Here is a 17,477-nt window from a genome sequence, read left to right as displayed (position 1 = left end):
TAAGGAGGTGATTTCTATTCAGAGAGTCTATTTCACTAGAGCTCCTTAAGTGGGTGTGAAGGTCACTGGGGCCTATTCTGACTCTGAGAACAGCACAGCAATCCTCCAAGAGGCTGACTTCATGAGAGGATGGGGGGAGTAGGGACAGACCTCTCTCTCCCTCTTCCTTTTTTTCTACTTATTAATCTCCCTGGCCTCTTCCAACTTCCTGGACCCCCAAAAGACAATGGACCCTGATGTGTACATCGCCCAGATGTGCTGAGGATATCTTTCATTTGGTTTTGCTTTATTTTTAATACACTTCCTCTTGCAGTAAGAAATCTGGAGCCCCCCGTTTCCTTGTGGGAAGCAGTAAAGTGAAGTCTAATGATGTGCATGCTTCACAGCAAGAAGACTGTCAGACACACAGCCCAGGTCACAGGCTATCCAAGCCACTCCACCACACAGAAAACAGAACAGAGTTCCTGCCTTCAGACTCTGCGAGAATGATGGTGAAAAGGAAATCGGTGGTCTGGCAACACAGAACCCCACAGAGAGCATGCCTCTGCACTGGTCCATGCAGGGGGCTGGCATTGGCTGCTGCTAATACATCACAAACACAACTGAGAGTAGATTGTTGAAGGTGGAAGGAACTGGAGAACCACAAGATGGGACCACTTTTTGGAGGACCTGAGATTCTGAGGAGGAGACCAGAGTAGGACAAGACCTCATCAGGACTTGCTCATCAGAAACCAGGCAAGAATCCCTGTACAAGCTGATGAAGTTCAACTCCCAAGCCAACGGTCCTTTGCTACAGCCCAGTCAAGACAGAGACCAACTGGGTCATAGGCAGTTACGTGCTGGAGTCGACGCATGTTGTTTTGTGAGAGATGATTGTTAAATTTTCAGGTATTTTAAGAGCTTGTTGTTAAACAAAGTCATCATTAAAAGTTAAATTGTATTCGAATAAATAAATTATATAGTAAAATCTAATAAATATTCAAAACTCATCATGGTCCAATTAATTTATTACATTCCACTCGTATCTCTGCTCATAAAGTCATTTAGCACCCATTGTATCTGCATGAAGGAAATATATATAACTGTGTGCTACTGTGTGTCTTCACAGCTCTGCATTCAGTAACATCAGGTTGGTAGCTTGAAATCAGCCACAATGGGAGTATTTACCCCACACAAATTGGCAGACACTATAAATAAGGGCTTTTTTCATGGCCGCCTGTTAAACATTTACCAGCCAGCACACTCGTCCCAGAGCCTAGTGAGGGCTGCATGTGTACCCTGCAGGAACTGTTGACATTTTACAATGAGGAGTGACATGGTTCATTCTGTGTCTCTGAATGACCCCTCTAGCTGTAGTGCAGCATCTGGAACGGTGAGAGGAGGTATGAGAGGTGGGGAAATCAGCTAGCAGTCAACGGCACACATCAGAGGATAAACAGGCAGGCCCTGGGGTGGAAATAAGGAGGCAGATGAGCTCAATGCTAGGGAAGTGGGAAGAGCAGGGCTTATGCTGAACTGGGAAGGGCTGAAGGAAAACTAGAAGCAGAAGCTGACTCTGAGGTTTTAAGCCCAAGTGATGGGTAGAGGCTGATGTCATCGGCCAAGTTAGAAGCCTCAGAAGGAGGCTTAAACTGAGGATCAGGACTGAGAAAAGATGAAAGCTTTGAGCTATTTTGAAGCAGAAGTAACTGGTGGTGCCCCATGACCCTGAACACAGGATATCAGCCAAGCAGGGACTGAAGGAAATATGTCCATGTCCTTGGCTGGCAGATCATCAACACTGCTCAGCAAGCTTTCACCTCTTTTTACAATCTCAGGGTGTCAGAACTGGAAGGATGTTTGTGATCTTCAGATCCTATCACCTCATCATACAGATGAGATCATCACAGCCCAGAGGTTCATATGAGGTAAGCAGGCCCCAAGCCTGTCACTCCCAGGCTGGCACCACATCCCTGATGTATCCAAAAACAGGAGTGGGACCCAGGTCTGGTAGAGGCAGCACTTGCTCGTTCAACAAGGGGCAACTTGATTTATGGTCAGCATTGACAGGGCAGGCACGTTGTGCAGGAGATGAGGGTGAGAAGCAAAGGTGAAATGGCAGCCCCAGGGAGCTCTGGGAATGGAGAGGAAGTGCTAAAGGGTGGAGAAGGCTGCTGAGGGCTCAGCCTGGAGTCAGCTTTCACCTTCTCCCCAAATGTGCCCAGGCCCTGGCTCTCGGCTACCCTGAGAGGGGCAGGGCGAGCTCTCACTCTGGCACAGGACTAGGGAGGCAGAACAGCCTGGGTCCAGTGGGAGCAAAGGAAGAGAAGAGAGCACACCTGTCCAAGTGCTGGGGTATGCTGGGATGGGGCAAGGTAGGGTGGGGAGGGAGGCCAGGAAGAGTTCCAGCCCAGAAAATGGGGCAGTTCCAGTGGAGAGGCCCCACAGCCATCAAGAGAGGCCCCTATTGCTCAGAGTGCAGCTCTTTGGAGGCCCTTTATCCTGGTTTGGAACGTGAAGGGCCTTCATGTTTATGGGGTCCCCAGTTGCCCATCCAGCATCCTGAGGAGGAGAACACAGGGAGCTGGAACCAGAAGGACGATGCTCATGTTCTGTGTGTGCTCCCTGCCAGCCCAGGCGTCAGCCTCAGACGAATAGTGTCATTTGCTTCTTCCTTCAATAGAAATGTCTTTCATGTAGCAGGCCCTGGGAATACTGAGGTGTGCAACTCCATGAAGTCCCTGTGCTGAGAAAATGCATATTCCAATGGAAGAGAGACAAACAAACGAGAATACGTACGGATGTGCTATGAAGAAACTAAAAGAGAATAACAGGCCCTTGGGAAATTCCCTGTCCCCTTGTTTACTCATCTATACCATGGGACCAGTGTCCCAGCTCTGCCCCGAAACAGGACCATGGTGAAGCGCAGATGGGACGTGCTGGCGTCCACTGCAGGGTAGGGCCAACGAGCTGACTTCAGCCACAGGTGCTTTTGCTCTCTTTTTTTTATTGTGGTAAAATAGACACAAAACTTACCATCCTAACCATTTTTAAGTGGCATTAAGAACATTCGCAATGTTGTGCAACCATCACCACCGTCCATCTCCAGAACTTTTCCATCTTCCCAAACTGAAACTCTGTACCTGTTAAACAACAACTCCCCACTGCCCACATTCCCCCAGCCCCGAGGAACTTCCATTTTACTCCCTGAATTTGCCTGTTTTAAGTACCTCGTTTAAGTGGGATCTCACAGTATTTGTCCTTTTGTGTCTGACATTTCACTTAGCTTCACCTAGAAGTAGAATTGCTAGATCATATGCTAATTCTATGTTGACCTCTTTGAGGCACTGCCAAGCTGTTTTCCAAAGTGACTGCTCCATTTTCCTTTCCCACCAGCAATGCAGAAGGGTTCCAATTTCTCCAGATCCTCACCAACACCCATTATTTTCCATTTTTCTAGTAAAGTCACGCGAATGGGTGTGAAGTAGTCTTTTGCTCTCTTTTAAGTAATCACAATGAAATAGTGTCAGATTGCATCCTGCAGATATGTTTATTGCATGCTTCCATTGCTCTGTGCGTTATTCATCTATAGCACACATTTTTGTCCAGGGCTGTAGACACCAGCCTATTTATTCTATACCTTACAGGCAGTTTAAGGCATCGTCAAAGGTAATCTCAACAAATTTATAACTGTCTCTACGTTTCTTTCCATAGAAAGAGAGGTGACAGGGCACTGGCAGCCTGTCTAGCAAGCTTGGTAATGTGTCACTGTCAGACCTAGGGAATCTGAGGGTCAGTCCCAGCACTTCCTTCCCCTTCTACCCCGCCACTCCTGTGTGTGGCACAGACCAGGGCTGGAGAGGATGGCAAGGCCAAAGGCAGCTCACCCAAGCTTTGCATTCAAGTGTATGGGCCATTGCTCATTTTCAAAATGCCTGGAACCAACGTGAGTGAATGAAGAACAGGGGACAAGAATACAGGTCCTGTAAACTGTCCCTACCCAGACTCGCTCGGTCTCCCACATCTGATCCTTTATACCTCTCAACCTCAAACAATAAGTAACACGTGTTCTGGAGCAGGCCACATTCACAGGCATAATTTATATCTCAAAATCCAACAAGCACCAAACAGTGACCAATGCTAGAGATATAAATCCCAGCTGGCTCGTATGCTGGCATTCCACGGTCTGAAAAAACAGGGAGCAAGAAGGTGCTCTCTTGCCTAAGAGTTACACAAGGTCAGATCTTGAACTCTTAGGGAGGGGCACCTTGGGGACGTCAGCAGGAGCTAAGTGGAGATTGAAGGAAAGATATCTGTGTTCTTGGCTAGAGATCATCTCCCCTACTTAATAAGTTTCACCTCGTTTTACAGTCTCAGGGTTTCAGAGCTGGAGGATGTTTGTGATCCTCAGACCCTCTCACTTCATTGTACAGATGAGATCAGCAAGGCCCAGGGTTTATACAAGGTAAGCAGGCCCCAAGCCTATCACTCCCAGGCCAGCCCTTGGCCCAGACAAGCCCATCAAGGTCTATTAAGGGCAGTACCTGCTGTTCCTCAAATGGGTGACATTATTTTGAGATCATCGTTAACAAATCTGTTCAAAGAAACTGACCTTTGCATCCCAGCTGAGTCATTCAGCAAGAACAAAAGGTTTACATGTCAATAGGTGAACTCAGACATAAGATCCCCTTCAGAAGAAGCATGAAATACATCATTATGCCATGGCAGTCCCAAAAGAAGGGAAGCCAAATACGCTGATCGGAAAGGGACATCAGGCAGGACTAGAAACCAAATCTCCCCCTGTGAGGCATGAGAAACTTCCTTGGAAGAAGGCAAGGCCGGCTCCCCAGGAGTGCACATACACCCCAAGCTCCTGGGACAAGAAAAATGGAACAACCCCATGGGGAGGGCCCATGGCCATACTGAATGGCAGCTCCACTCTGCTCCCTGAGTCTACTGTGTTCCTCCAAGTCCCTCCCAACACCCAGGGAACAAAGACCAAGAGAGGCCCTAGGAGGACTTCTGAATCCCACAGGCTCAGTATCACCAGGGCTGTCACTTAGTACAGGCTGAAACTCATAAGCAGAAAGGTCAGCAGGGTCAAAAGTCACTCATTATCCCAGGGCATCCTATAGAACAACAGGCTGGGAGGCACCAAGACCCACCCAGCCCTCGTTGCTCTCCCTTTGACAGGACGAGTGGGAGAGTAGCTTTGCATGGGGAGAATAACTATTTTGAGCACACAAGCCAACTGCTTAGAGGAGTACTAGCAAGTGGGAGCTGCCCCACATCCAGAGAGTTCGGGGCCTTTTCTGAAGGAAGCAAGTTTGGGCACAGCCCTTCAGGCTGGGGAGAGCAGGAATCCCTCGTCCCAGCTCATTCATTGCCAGGCACCCGCGAGAGACAATCCTGCCTCTCTCTATGGCTGCAACAATGGGCAGGCCCCAGGCAGGAGGCCAGCACAACCTCAGTGCAGTGTGGACAGAGCAACAGTGATACTAATGACAGCCCCTTCCCCCACCATCTCACAGAAACTGTGTACCCAGATCTGTGCTATGGACCCCACACACATTAGTTCACCCTCATTTATTAGGTCCTGGCAGGCTCCAGTGCCATTTTCTCTATAGAGTTGTACTTTGTTTTCCTTGCTACAGAGAATGAAATGAAATGATGCCCTTCATTGTGAGATAAAGGCCACTCTGTGTCTTCTAACCTAGGAGCCCTTCCCCAGTGAGTTGTGCCTAGTGTTCGTGTTCCAGAAACCAGAGCCAAAGCTGCACAGTGCTCAAAAGAAAGACATCACCCTCACAGACTCTAGTTTGCTGAAGGTGGCTGAGCTGAGAGGGAACACTGGGGAACTTGCGGAGAGAGTGGGGAGGGGAATTCCTCATGAGTCTGGGCACGAGTTGGATTTCTTTCAACAAGTAGCAGCAGCTATGTCTGTGCAGTCCCAAAGTGGTGGAGGCCCCCATGTCAGCTTCGACTAACAAACATCCTATGTCAAAGTGACTTAGAATACAAGCACTTCTCATCCCACAATCCTGCAGCTTGGCAACTTGAGCCAGGTTCAACTACAGTTTTGTCTCCTGTTGCTGACTCCGCTCAGGCCTGGCTGGTCTGGGACAGCCTATCTTCCAGAAGACTGGCCTGGACTTGTTCCACTGGCACCTGGGTGAGTTTAGAGAAAGAGAGAACACGGAAGCACATGAGGCCTTGAGGCTCAGAGCTGGCCCACCTTCATTTCCACTGCCTTCCATTGACTAAAGAAAGACACAGGCCAGCCCTGGTTCAAAGGCAAGGGGAGGAGCTGCAATGTCACATTGCCAAGAGTGAGGATACACGAAAGAGTGAAGGATCGTGGCCATTCGTGCACTCTGCCACCATCCCATGACCTGATACAGATGATTTAGGACCGCGTGTCTTCAGTAAACATGTGGATTTGAACAAAGAAAATTTCAGTGGTGATAAACGTGGAATGAATACCAGAGGGCCTCTTCTGAGTGTCTGGGCCATTTAAATCCCCTGAGACTCTTGCTCAATCCAATGGAGAAGGAGGTCCTCTAACTGGACAGAACACGTCACCCACCGGCTTAGTCATTAAAAGCTGGGGCAGATTATCTACTTTGGAGAAATGTGATGATTCTCATACTTGAGTGCCACGAACTAAAATCTGTACCCACTAAGAACAGATGGAGTGACCGAGGCTCAGAGAGTAAGTAACTTGCCTAGGGTGACACATCTGGTAAACAGCTGAACCTGAGCAGCCCACAGACCCTGCTGTTATCAACCACACTACGCGATACTCTGGGGGCCTGTAGCTGAAGGGAAATGGCCCACCGATTTTGGCAGCTATAAAGTGAACCCTGAAGGCTAAGAGCTGCAGAGAGGATAGCTCGTGAGACGTCCTACCTGCCTGTCAGAAAGAGAGGAAGGCTGAGAGCTGGGCTTCCAGACACTGCTGCTTCACCCTCCTTCCCCAAACGGGGATCTGGAAGGTTCGTGTGGTTGCCATGTTGTCATACCTGCAAGCGCTGAGGAGTCGTCAGCTTTTCTGTTCCTTTGTCTGGCTTCTCTGTGCATTATACAGAACTGCCAGAGGAGAAAGGCAGAGAGGGAAGATGAGGGAAATTGTTTTACAATCCATCAAAATATGAGTACTGGGTCTTCATTAAGAAAAAAAAGAGCTCTGACTAAAGCTAGGCTTCAATCTCCATGGTCACTTCAGGGATACCACTCAGGTCCCATATGTTGGCCCAATCCTCTCTTCTACCACAGTTTTCCTTGCTGGACACAGATAAAAGCCAGTTTAACCGAGGACAAAGGAAAATTCTCGGAGCACTGCCATGGGCCAAGGCTAGGTGAGGTGCTTCACATCTTGAAATTAAATGATGAGGACCCCGCCCCACAGTTGATGGATGGAGCTGAACCTCAAGACCTCACACAGCCAACAAGAGACAGCACTACTCCCATTAGACCGGGGGTTTCATCCTAGCTGCACCTTACTAGCAGCACCTGAGGAGTTCTAACACCTGCAACGCCCAGGCTGGCCTCCCCGGAGACTGGTACATAGCACTGAGCACCTGCTGATTTTCGTTTGTTTCCCAGTTTATTTTAATGTACAGTCAGGATGAAGAGCCATTGTGTTGGACTAGTGGTTCTCAACATTACCTGCACATTAAAGTTATCTGGGAGCTTTAAAAAGGATGCTGAACCTGGGTCCTACCCCTAGACATTCTGACTGAATTAGTCTGAGGTGCTACCTGGGCATCAGGATTTTGAAAACCTCCCTAGATGATTCCTATGAGCAGTCAAGAATGAGGCCCAATGTCTTAGGTGACTCCTAGGGAAAGAGTGAGTCTAGGTTTCTCAGAAAAGTCGAAGGACCCCATCACCTGGGTGCTTGTTAACCCTGCAGGGTGAACCCTGAGGTTGATCATTCTTTAGGGTCAAGATCTCTGGTTTCACCTGGTCCTCAAACACCAGCACACAAAGAACGCCTGCAGCAACACTGCAGAGCTCAGGCCAGCCTGCATCCTATGCTGGAGGCATCTCTGAGGCTCTGCCCTGCAGTCCTGACTTCTCACAGCCCTGTCTGAGCTATGAGGCCAGCTGGCTTCCCAGAAAACCCTGCCAGAGGCTTTTCAGTTCCTCCTGGTCAATTTTCTGGGTCATGTTACCTTTGCAGAACATTAGCATCCTGACTTTTGAGGAAATTGAGTGCCCAGTTCCCCAGGGAGGCCCAGAGCGGCTGGGAGGCACTGGCAGCCTAAGAAGAAGCCCTCAGTGGCTGAGTGCAGTGCAGAGAAGAAAGCCCAGCCTAAGGCCACCCTGACAGGCCAGCACAGGACCACAGTGAGGCACGGAAGGATGACTGTTCCAGAGCAAGGGATCCCATCAGAGTCACCTGCAGGGCTTATTAAACCCCACGTTGCTGGGCCCCAACCCTAGACTTTCTAATTCAGTAGGTCTGGGTGTGGCCCCAGAATTTTCATCTCTAACAAGTTCCCAGGTGATGCTGATTCTGCTGGTCCAGAGAGCATCCTTTGACAACCACTGGTCCAAAAGCTGCTGGTTTCTACCTTTCCCTCAATTGAAGCTTTTCCTCCAGTGCAAGGATTCTCTGCAAGGCTAAATAAAATACCCCAACTTCTAGTGCTTAGGTTCTCCACCCTAATCTTCTGTGAGATCTGCAGAGGAAGGATGGAGGGTGTAGCAGGTGTATTAATGCCCCCCCACAATGTCCGTGTCCTAATCCCTGGGACTTGTGAGTGTCATTACATGGAAAAGGGAAGTAAAGTTGCAGATGGAATTAAGTTGCTAATGAGCTGACCTTACAATAGGGAGACTATGCAGAGTTATCCAGGTGGGTCCAACGCAATCACAGCGGAGCCACTTTCCCATCTTGCAGAGAGAGGATGTAAAAGAGAGATTTGAAGGTGAGAGGGACTCAACCACATTTGATGGCTGTGAAGATGAAAAAGGGGGCCACAAACTAAGGAATGTAAGTGCCCTCTAGAAGTTGGGAACACCCCTCAGCTGACAGCCAGCAGGGAAACCAGGCTTTCAGTCCAACAGCCATAAGGAACTGAACTCTGCCAACAACCTGAATGAACAAGGAAAGGGGTCCTCACACAGCAGCTCCAGAGAGGAATGCAGCCTGGTGGCAGCTTGATTTGAGCCCAGTGAGTTCTGACCACCAAAACTGTGAGATAATGAATCTGTGTCATTTTAATCCACTAAATGTGGGAATTTGTTACAGCAGAAATAGGAAACATACAGAAAGGATGGGAGCAATAAATGGAACTAACATTTTTTACACGTGTTTTAGTCACAACAATGGCTCCCACTGGGTTCAGTAAGGAGAACAGTGTACCTGAGTTCCCCCCATGTACACAGTAATCAGGCTCCTGTTGCAGCCCCAGAACTCTGTGGTTCTGTATTCCACATGCTGCCCCTTGCCCCTGTCCTGTTTGTGCCCTGGTGCAGTCGCCTCCATCCCAAAGCTTCCAGAACCCCACTTCAAGGTAGTCTTTTGGACCAGTTAAAACAGGTTGGAATTATACAGGCAGAAACTGCAGGTGGAAGGAGTAGAAGGGTGAGGCATCACAGGAAAAAAACAAAAGAGAGAAAAAGTGAGACCGCTTTTACTTCATCCCAAGCAGATCACGTAGGCATCCCCACTGGCCCAACACAGCCTCTCCCCAGAATCCTCCAGTGATGGGACCTCGCCAGGCTCAAGGCAGCTCAGCTCATCATTACACAGCTTACAGTGTTCGAACTGCTGGAAACTTCTCAGCAAGGAAAAAAAGATTCAGGTCTAGTGTGGTGAGGCACATGGTGAATATCATCACCAAGATGGAGAAGGCACCTGGTTCTACCCACCCTCCTTCCTAGCCAGGGACAGAGCTTCCTGTAACCAAGCAAGGCCCGGTCCCTTGGCCCTTACATGGGCTACAGCCGTTACTGACGTGGGCCCAGTCTTCCAGCTAGGCCCAGGCATTCACTTCAACAGCCGTGGATGGCATAGGGCTGGCGTGGTCCTGGGGCATTTTGTCTTCTCCATCACCGAGGCCTCAACATTTGTGGCTTGGAGTACTTCCTGGAAACCACTTCCTAGATAAATCAGCTCAGCCCTGTTGTTTCTTTCCCATGGCACTCAGTTCATGCAGCTTTTATAGTTGTTAACTCTATACAGCTTCCTTCTCTTCTGCAGTGTCTTCCATATGTAAGCACTCTATAGCTTATGTTTTTACTGGGAGTACATGTTTTACTGGGAAGTGCACAATTCTGGTATATTTTTAGGTAAAAAAAAACAACTAGCAGCATGGATGTTATAATCCTGTTGTGGTAAGAAAATATATTTTTCTGTATAACATATATCTAGAATGATATACTCTAACATATTAACATCAGGAGTGGGATGCTTTCTTAACTTTTATCCCTGTTTCCTTTTTCAAAGTACATTTTGATTTTTGTCAAAGTAATACATGCACCAAGCTTAAAAAGTCAAGAAATAATAAAAGTCTTAAAGCAACAAACAAAAACAACAAAAAGCTGTCCCCTGTGTCACCAGTTCCACTCCCCAAAGACAAGTATTGTAAACTCTTCTAGCAAATTCTTCTGATATTCACTTTCATATATTTTAGTAACATACTCATGTTGCAATTTTTGATTGATCAGCTGTAGGCATTAACTTTTGGCTTCCTTATCACTACCTCTCCTCATGTCTTCCTTAAACATAATCATTCTGGAGACTTGTTTTCTTCGATCTGGAAAATTTCCTTGTGTTACATCTTTGACGGTTTTTCCCTCTCTGTCTGTCTTTCTAGCACTCCTGGAGGTCAGTAGATGGACTTGGCCTTTCTGTTCTATTTCCCTTTCTTCATCTTTTGTTCTACTTGACTTTAGCTTCCAACTGTTCTGTTGTTTTTGTTTGCTTTATTTTGTTTGGGTTTTGTTTGTTTTTCATTTTGAGATTCTTCTGCTCTGGTTATTTATTCATTCTATTCTGTCCTTGTCTTATAGATGTAACATCTTCTCATATGTGTTTCGAGGTAGTAATTATGGGGTTTATTATTTTGTGTTTTCTATATGTCCTACATCGTCCATACCACCTCCCTGGATCCTCCTTTTCTGTTTGTTTTGGGCTCTTTCTGTCATGAGGGAGCCTTTCCTCAAATACCTGGTGAGCCTGGGCTGTCCTTATACTCAGGATGAGATACCGAAAAACTGATTTGAAGTGTTATGTGTGAATGTTGATGGAGATTTCAAGAACCTGTGGGTTTCACCAGAGGTTCACCAGACTTTTTGGTCCCCCACAGGTTAGTAGCCAGGTCTTCTCTGGAGCTAGCCACACTCTCCAGGAAGAGTCCTCCAGCTGCCCGCCTGGTGACACCGGTCAGCCTCTGCTGTTCTAGAGACAGGGCGGGGGAGGGGCTGAAGAGCCCACAGGTCAGCACAAGTCTGACTTTAGTCCCTATCTTCTGTCCTCTGCTTTGCCTAGGCTCCCAGGTCCTGACACATCACCACTCAGTTCATCTGGAGAGTAAACCTCCGGACTACACTGGATGGGGGAGTAAGAGAAGGGCCGGGTGGAGAGCGGGGATGGGCGCCCCCAGATGGAATGGGGGAGGGGGAGGACCTGAGGGTCCAACTGCTCTATTAACAGACTTTCAGCTATCCCACCCTCATTTTTAGCTCCAAGTCTGACCTCTGCTCCTTGGTTCTTGGTGTCCCTGAGTGCTAAGCCCCTCAGGAGTTTCCGGAGTAAAGCTCTCACTGCTCACAGGAAAGACCCACTGCAGGCAAGTAGTCAGGTCTCCCCATGTTCTGTAAAGTCCGTCACCACTCCTCCAGCCCCTTCACTTGAACTCCTGTCTGTGCTTATCTTGTGTGCTTGGAGTGAACTATTTTTAAATTCTCATGCTCCATTTTTGTAGGAGGAGCCAAATGCTTATTGCTAAATAGCCACATTCATCTGAAAGCCCTTGTGTTTTCAAAAACAGACTTTTTTTTCAGTTATATCAGAAAATATATATTTTTGGGTGTGTAGATTAGCAATTTGGTCATGGTGAGTGAACGAACAGAACCAAATGAATAAAACACAATTTTAGCACTTAAGGAAGTTACAAATGACTTTGGACAACTTCTAAACAAAATTCACCTACAGAATTCCCATTTTTCCTGACAAAGACTTAAACATCTTTTGAGAATTAATTTAGACAAAAAAAATCAAAATGTTCAGAGACACTATCATTAAAAGCACTGACACGGAATGGGAAATTTTAGCTTCCCCTGCCTAATTTCACTCCAGCCGTACATTCCAGGGTCGGTGTGACTTTCTGGGAGAGCACAGCCAGGACCCTCATGAAGGAGTCTGTGTTCTTTCTCCTGAGCCTCCCTTGAGGCTCTGATTGATGAGGAAACCCCTTCCTCACAGCAACAGCAGAGGCGGATCCTGTCCAGGGCAATTCGGCGACTTTGACTAAAATACTGCTTCCTCCACATGTTGGAGTCCACTCCTGGGAGTGCGGGGCTTTAACCTCCTAAATGCTACAAACCTAGACAGGTATTTAGTCTCCCTGCGTCTCCTGGGAGGACTGATGTCAGAGACTAATTTCCAGAAATCTGTGGTCATCAAGAGGGCTAAGCCCGAGGAATGTTTAAAACCTCTCATGGCCCCACACCTTAAATCTGTGTCTCGACAGCTCATCCCAGGAGCCTGGGCTGTACCGGCAAGGCCATCTGACCGTGTCTGATGAGGTCTGCTCAGCAAAGCAGGTGGTCCCCGTGGCAGACCCCCACATGATGTGACAATCCCTCACCCCGTCAGTCTTCTCTTTTAAGAAATGGAGTTCAAGGCTATAAAGACCTCAGCCTCAGTGACTCAGAGGACCTGAAGGGTCCACCTGCCTCATTATAAATACAGATAAATCGGTGCCCAAGAGGTATGATTTATTCAAGCTTACACTGACCTTTAGAGTCATGGTGGAAATCACCCCAGGTAACCTGGCCGGAAGACCGCTGCACCATCCCCTCTGCCGGAACCGAGATGGCAAAACAAGAGCTTCCAAGGCCCTTATGTGAGCTGCAGCTCAGAAGCCCCTCCCCACCCCATTCCAGAGCAGGTAGCTCACTCCGCCCTGCACAGAGCAACGCCTGAGGGACCCTGGGCAGCTCTGCCTCCCGTGAGCTAAAATTCGCAGGGCAATCATTAACACAGCCTTATACAGTAACACAGGCCCTGCACAGATTCTGGGTGCCCACTGCACTGTGAGGGAGTAAATGTGGATTTCACGGAACACAGAGAAGGAAGGAGAGGTGAGGGGCAAAGGTGAATTTGCCTGAAAATATATTCATTGCACCTTGTTACACTGTTAGACATGTGGCTTTGCCTACTTCCTCTGCTTTAGCTAAACTGATCCTAAAGAACAAAAACGTAAATAAAGTGTCACCTTGAACAAGACGCCTTCATTCATTCAAGCATCTGTTATCCCTGAGTCCACAAATCTCCCCAGTGGGTGGGAGACGCCAACATTAACTTAGGAAACTTGAATACATTGTGATGGGGGCTGGGGGGTTGGGAGGAGAGGTAATTAACTCTGACTGCAGGAGATGGAAACAGCTCCTCAAGGAGGTGCCATTCGCCTGGACTTTGAATGGTGAGTGTGGTGGTGATGAGGAGGAGAGAATATTGCATAAGAAGGAGGCAAGACACTGCAAGAGAACAGCATGGGGAAGGGCAGCGTGAAAGCGTGTGTCTGGCGGGGCTGAGGTGACAGCCTAGATGGTCTGGAGAAGAAGGGAGGAGATGGAGACTGGACAGGCGGAAAGACGGCGTGGGGCAGCTTGCAGAAGGCTTGGGTTCTGAACTAAGGAATTCAGACGTCATTCTTTAGGCAATGGAAAGTCTTTGAAAGCATTGAGCAGGGACGTAACTTGTGAAGAGCTGCAGTCTCCACAGACAACTCAGGCGCAGGGTGGAGGGTTGACTGGAGACGGTGACACTGGAGGCGGGAAGACCCTGCTGTGTCAGTGAACTAAGACGGAAATAATGAGGGCTAAGCTCAAAGAGGGCTAAGAGCAGCAGACAAGGGGAGGCAGATGAAAAGTAATTATAAGGTAGAATTGGCAGAACTGGGGAAAAAGAAGAGTTGTCAAAACCGATTTGTGTATTTCTGGCTTTGGTAACTAGAATAATAATGAGGCTAGTAGCCAAGGTGTAAAACTCAGAAAAAAGGAAAATAACTGAGTGGAAACATTAGATTCAATTCAGGACATACTGAGTTTGATACAGAGATGACCAATAAACAGGAGGAAATTTAGCTCTGCAGCTAAGAAGAGGGCCTGGGGCAGAGGCCTTCACTGGGAATTATCCTTATCCTGACAACACTCGAACCATGGAATTAGAAAATAATCAGGACAAGCAGAGAGTGGATGAGAGAAAAGAGGTTTCCAAATGATATATTACTTCACTCTTGCTGAGTAACAGATTACCCTAAAGCTTAGCAACTTGAAAGAACAAACAACTGTGTGGGTCTGGCTCAGAGTTTCTCCTGAGAGTTCAGTCACGCTGGCAGCCGGGGCTGCACTCACCTGAAGGTTGGACTGGGGCTGGGCACTTGCTTTGAAGCACACTCACATGGCTGCTGTTGGCAGGAGATGTCATTTCCTCGCCATGCAGGCTTCTAGGCAGGGTTCCTCAGGACCTGGCAACTGGCTTCCCCTAAAAGAGAGAAAGTGACCAAGGTAGTGTCTTTTATAACCTAACATTGGGATTGACATGCTACCTCTTCTGTCGTGTTCTGTCACACAGACCAACCCTAGTACAATGCGGGAGGAGATCATACAAAGTGTGAATACCAGGAGAGGGGATCATTGAGACCATCTGGAGGCTGCTCACCACAGATCATCACTAGGAAAACAGCAAAGAAAAAGGACTCATTAAAGGACACAGAGAAAGTAGAAAGAATGCAAGCCCTAATGCACGTAGTTCACATGGATGATTACCATGGATAATGTGACAGGGAGCTTTTCCAGAAGGAAGAAACAGTTAACAGTTTCAAATGCTAAAAATCCCAAGAGGTGGAGCTTAATGAGCACAGAAATTAGGCCACTGGATCTGGTGGTCAGATGTCAGGCCAGTGTGGTCATAGTGACGTGGAAGCAAGTAGAAACTACATTTCAGTAGATAGACAAGGGAATGGAAAACAAAGACATAGGAGACAGTGGTAAATTTAGACCACTTTCAAAAACCTAGGTGATGAAGGGAAGAGAGACCACATGTGGTGGGCAGGGGAAAGCAGTGTCTTGCAGGAAAGCTTTGCTCTTAGCTATAGATGAATAGAGGGGACAGGTGGAGGGAAAAGTTGGAAGACATGGGTCCCAGGTCCCAGAAGACACACAAGGATAGCAATTGAAAGCACAAGTACAAGGATTAACCCCTCTTCCTCCACTGGAAGTAAAGAACAGGTGAGGGAGAGGGTGCAATTAGGAGGAACGCAAGGAGTTTGGAGGGTGCAGGCCTGAGGGTTTCTATTTTCTTCTGCAGACACTGAGAGGAGAGGTGAGGTGACAAAAGGATCTGAAGAGATCAAAGGCTTAGACTGCCTCCAGGGATTTTTCTCCAGGGCCAGGTATTTGCTTTGAGCTATGCCCATGAGCTTCCTACTATTTTGTGGAAGCTTCCTCATCCTCAACAGATGAAGATTAGCACATATTCACATTTCATCTTTTCCTGACTTCTCGCATTCCCCAGAGCCATCGTGGGCATGCAGAATTTTTGTACTCTTTTTAATGATGCACAATTTATGGCCATCCCATATGTTGAGGAGTAGGGTGAGGAGTATCTGTGAAGCATCCATTTATAGCAACACACGGAAGCTCTAGACAAGGTGGGGGGAGAGCTGCAGCCTGACTGCTGGAGGCATTCATTCCCATGGACCACCATCAGGAGAACACGTTGGAGAGCTTCCGCTAGTCCACCACTGCCTCCTCAGCTCTAGGAGCAGTGAACAAGTCAACACCAGTTTCCACCTGAAACTCACCTGAATGATCTGCCCCAGGGCTCCTGGGATGGACTCCTCTGGCTGGGCCACTTTATGACAGAGGCACCTGTAAAACCACAATGGGCAGCAGAGGGGCCGAGCTGAGAGCACTGGACTCATCATCCCTTCATGTCTGTTTTGTGTGAGCGTGAGCAAATGCACTTAACCAAATGTGACTGTGCTTCTTCGTCTGTAAAATGTAAATAAGAAGAAGAATAGACATGCATGTAAGGCAGTGAGCACAGCTCCTGGAATGCAGTTACTGTTGAGCCAACACCAGCTGCTAGAATCGTTGCTGATGTCAGCACTAGTTTTCATAGCCGTGGAGGCAGGACATTCTATCACCAAGGGACTTGGATTATTTAAGTAATTGAGTCAACCTGCCTTTCTATGGCTGCAGCACACAGGGACTCTGGTTGGTATACAAGGAAACGAAACAACATAGTAAAGAAATCTCTGGACGAGCCCTGTCATCCCAAAGATCAGGTACTCCCCTTACCCTGGTTCTACATGAGGTCAGGGCCAGGTTGTGCCCTCAGTTTGGGGTCTTGTTGATTCAATGGCTGGAATCCTGCGTTAATAAAACATACCTTGGGTTGGCCACAGTACAGTCAAGTTTTCTTTGTTCACTCATATTGGCTCCCATCTCCTGGCATCTGCTCTACATAGGTACTTTTGACACAGTACAACTAACCCAGTAAGACCCCTTGTAGACCCATTTTACAGGTAAGGAGGTTAGGACTGAGAGGGGGTAAGGAACTCCCTAGGCTGCACAGCTGGTAACTGCAGAGCTGAGCTTGGCACCTCTTCTTTTCTCTCCCCACTCTGCTCTCTGCCCCTGCCGGGCATCCAGAGATGGTGGGCAGATGGGCAGAAGAGGAACCAGACAAGGTAAGAGACCCCGGCTCTCTTCCTTTGTGTTCTAGGTGGCATCCCTGCACTCCTCCGAGCGCTTGTCTGGATTCTTCCAGGAATCCTAGCCATCCAGAACCAGAGTCCTGGGACATAATTGCTCAATCAGTGCTTGAGAACTGCACACAGCGTCGCTCCAACCCCTTCCGCATCCCCCCAGTATTCATGTGGGCTCCGGGGAACTCATGACCTCAGCCATCTCAGCAGTCGGGGGATGATTGACTGTCAGAGCACCTTCCCCTATCTGAGCTAAAAGCTTCGCCCATAGTTTCCACCCCCTAATGCAAGTTTGGACTCCTTAGGACGCAATAGAGGTTGAAATTGGGCTTTCTCTACCATTGTCCAGAGCAGCAGGGTCCCTGGAACTCTGCTTCCTGTGCTGCTGTAATCTGAGACTCCCTTTTTGTTGCTCAGAGCACTTTACCACCCTCTGCAGGTTCCTCACAGCCTTCCACAGTTCCTTGTCCTTCCCTCTATCCTGCCCCCTTCTCAGCCTTCCACGAGCTCCCTAGGCGGTCCACTGAGTTCTCTGGGAAATGT

At 48.1% G+C, this 17,477-nt stretch overlaps 1 long non-coding RNA gene across 1 annotated transcript in view; it reads right to left on the bottom strand.

The window, feature by feature from the left end:
* Positions 1–13,047, bottom strand: part of LOC139046216 (uncharacterized) — a 34,746-nt gene extending 21,699 nt beyond the window's left edge. The window contains exons 1-2 of the long non-coding RNA XR_011505975.1: positions 12,954–13,047; positions 7,002–7,068 (exon numbers count right to left, since the gene is read on the bottom strand). This is a non-coding gene — a long non-coding RNA (uncharacterized lncRNA). The remainder of the gene's footprint in view (positions 1–7,001; positions 7,069–12,953) is intronic.
* Positions 13,048–17,477: the final 4,430 nt, after the last annotated feature.

Source organism: Equus asinus, chromosome 2 (genome assembly GCF_041296235.1).
Source record: "Equus asinus isolate D_3611 breed Donkey chromosome 2, EquAss-T2T_v2, whole genome shotgun sequence".
Classification (NCBI taxonomy): domain Eukaryota; kingdom Metazoa; phylum Chordata; class Mammalia; order Perissodactyla; family Equidae; genus Equus; species Equus asinus.
The sequence above is the reverse complement of the archived record's forward strand: the minus strand, read 5'-3'. Positions and strand labels throughout refer to the sequence as shown.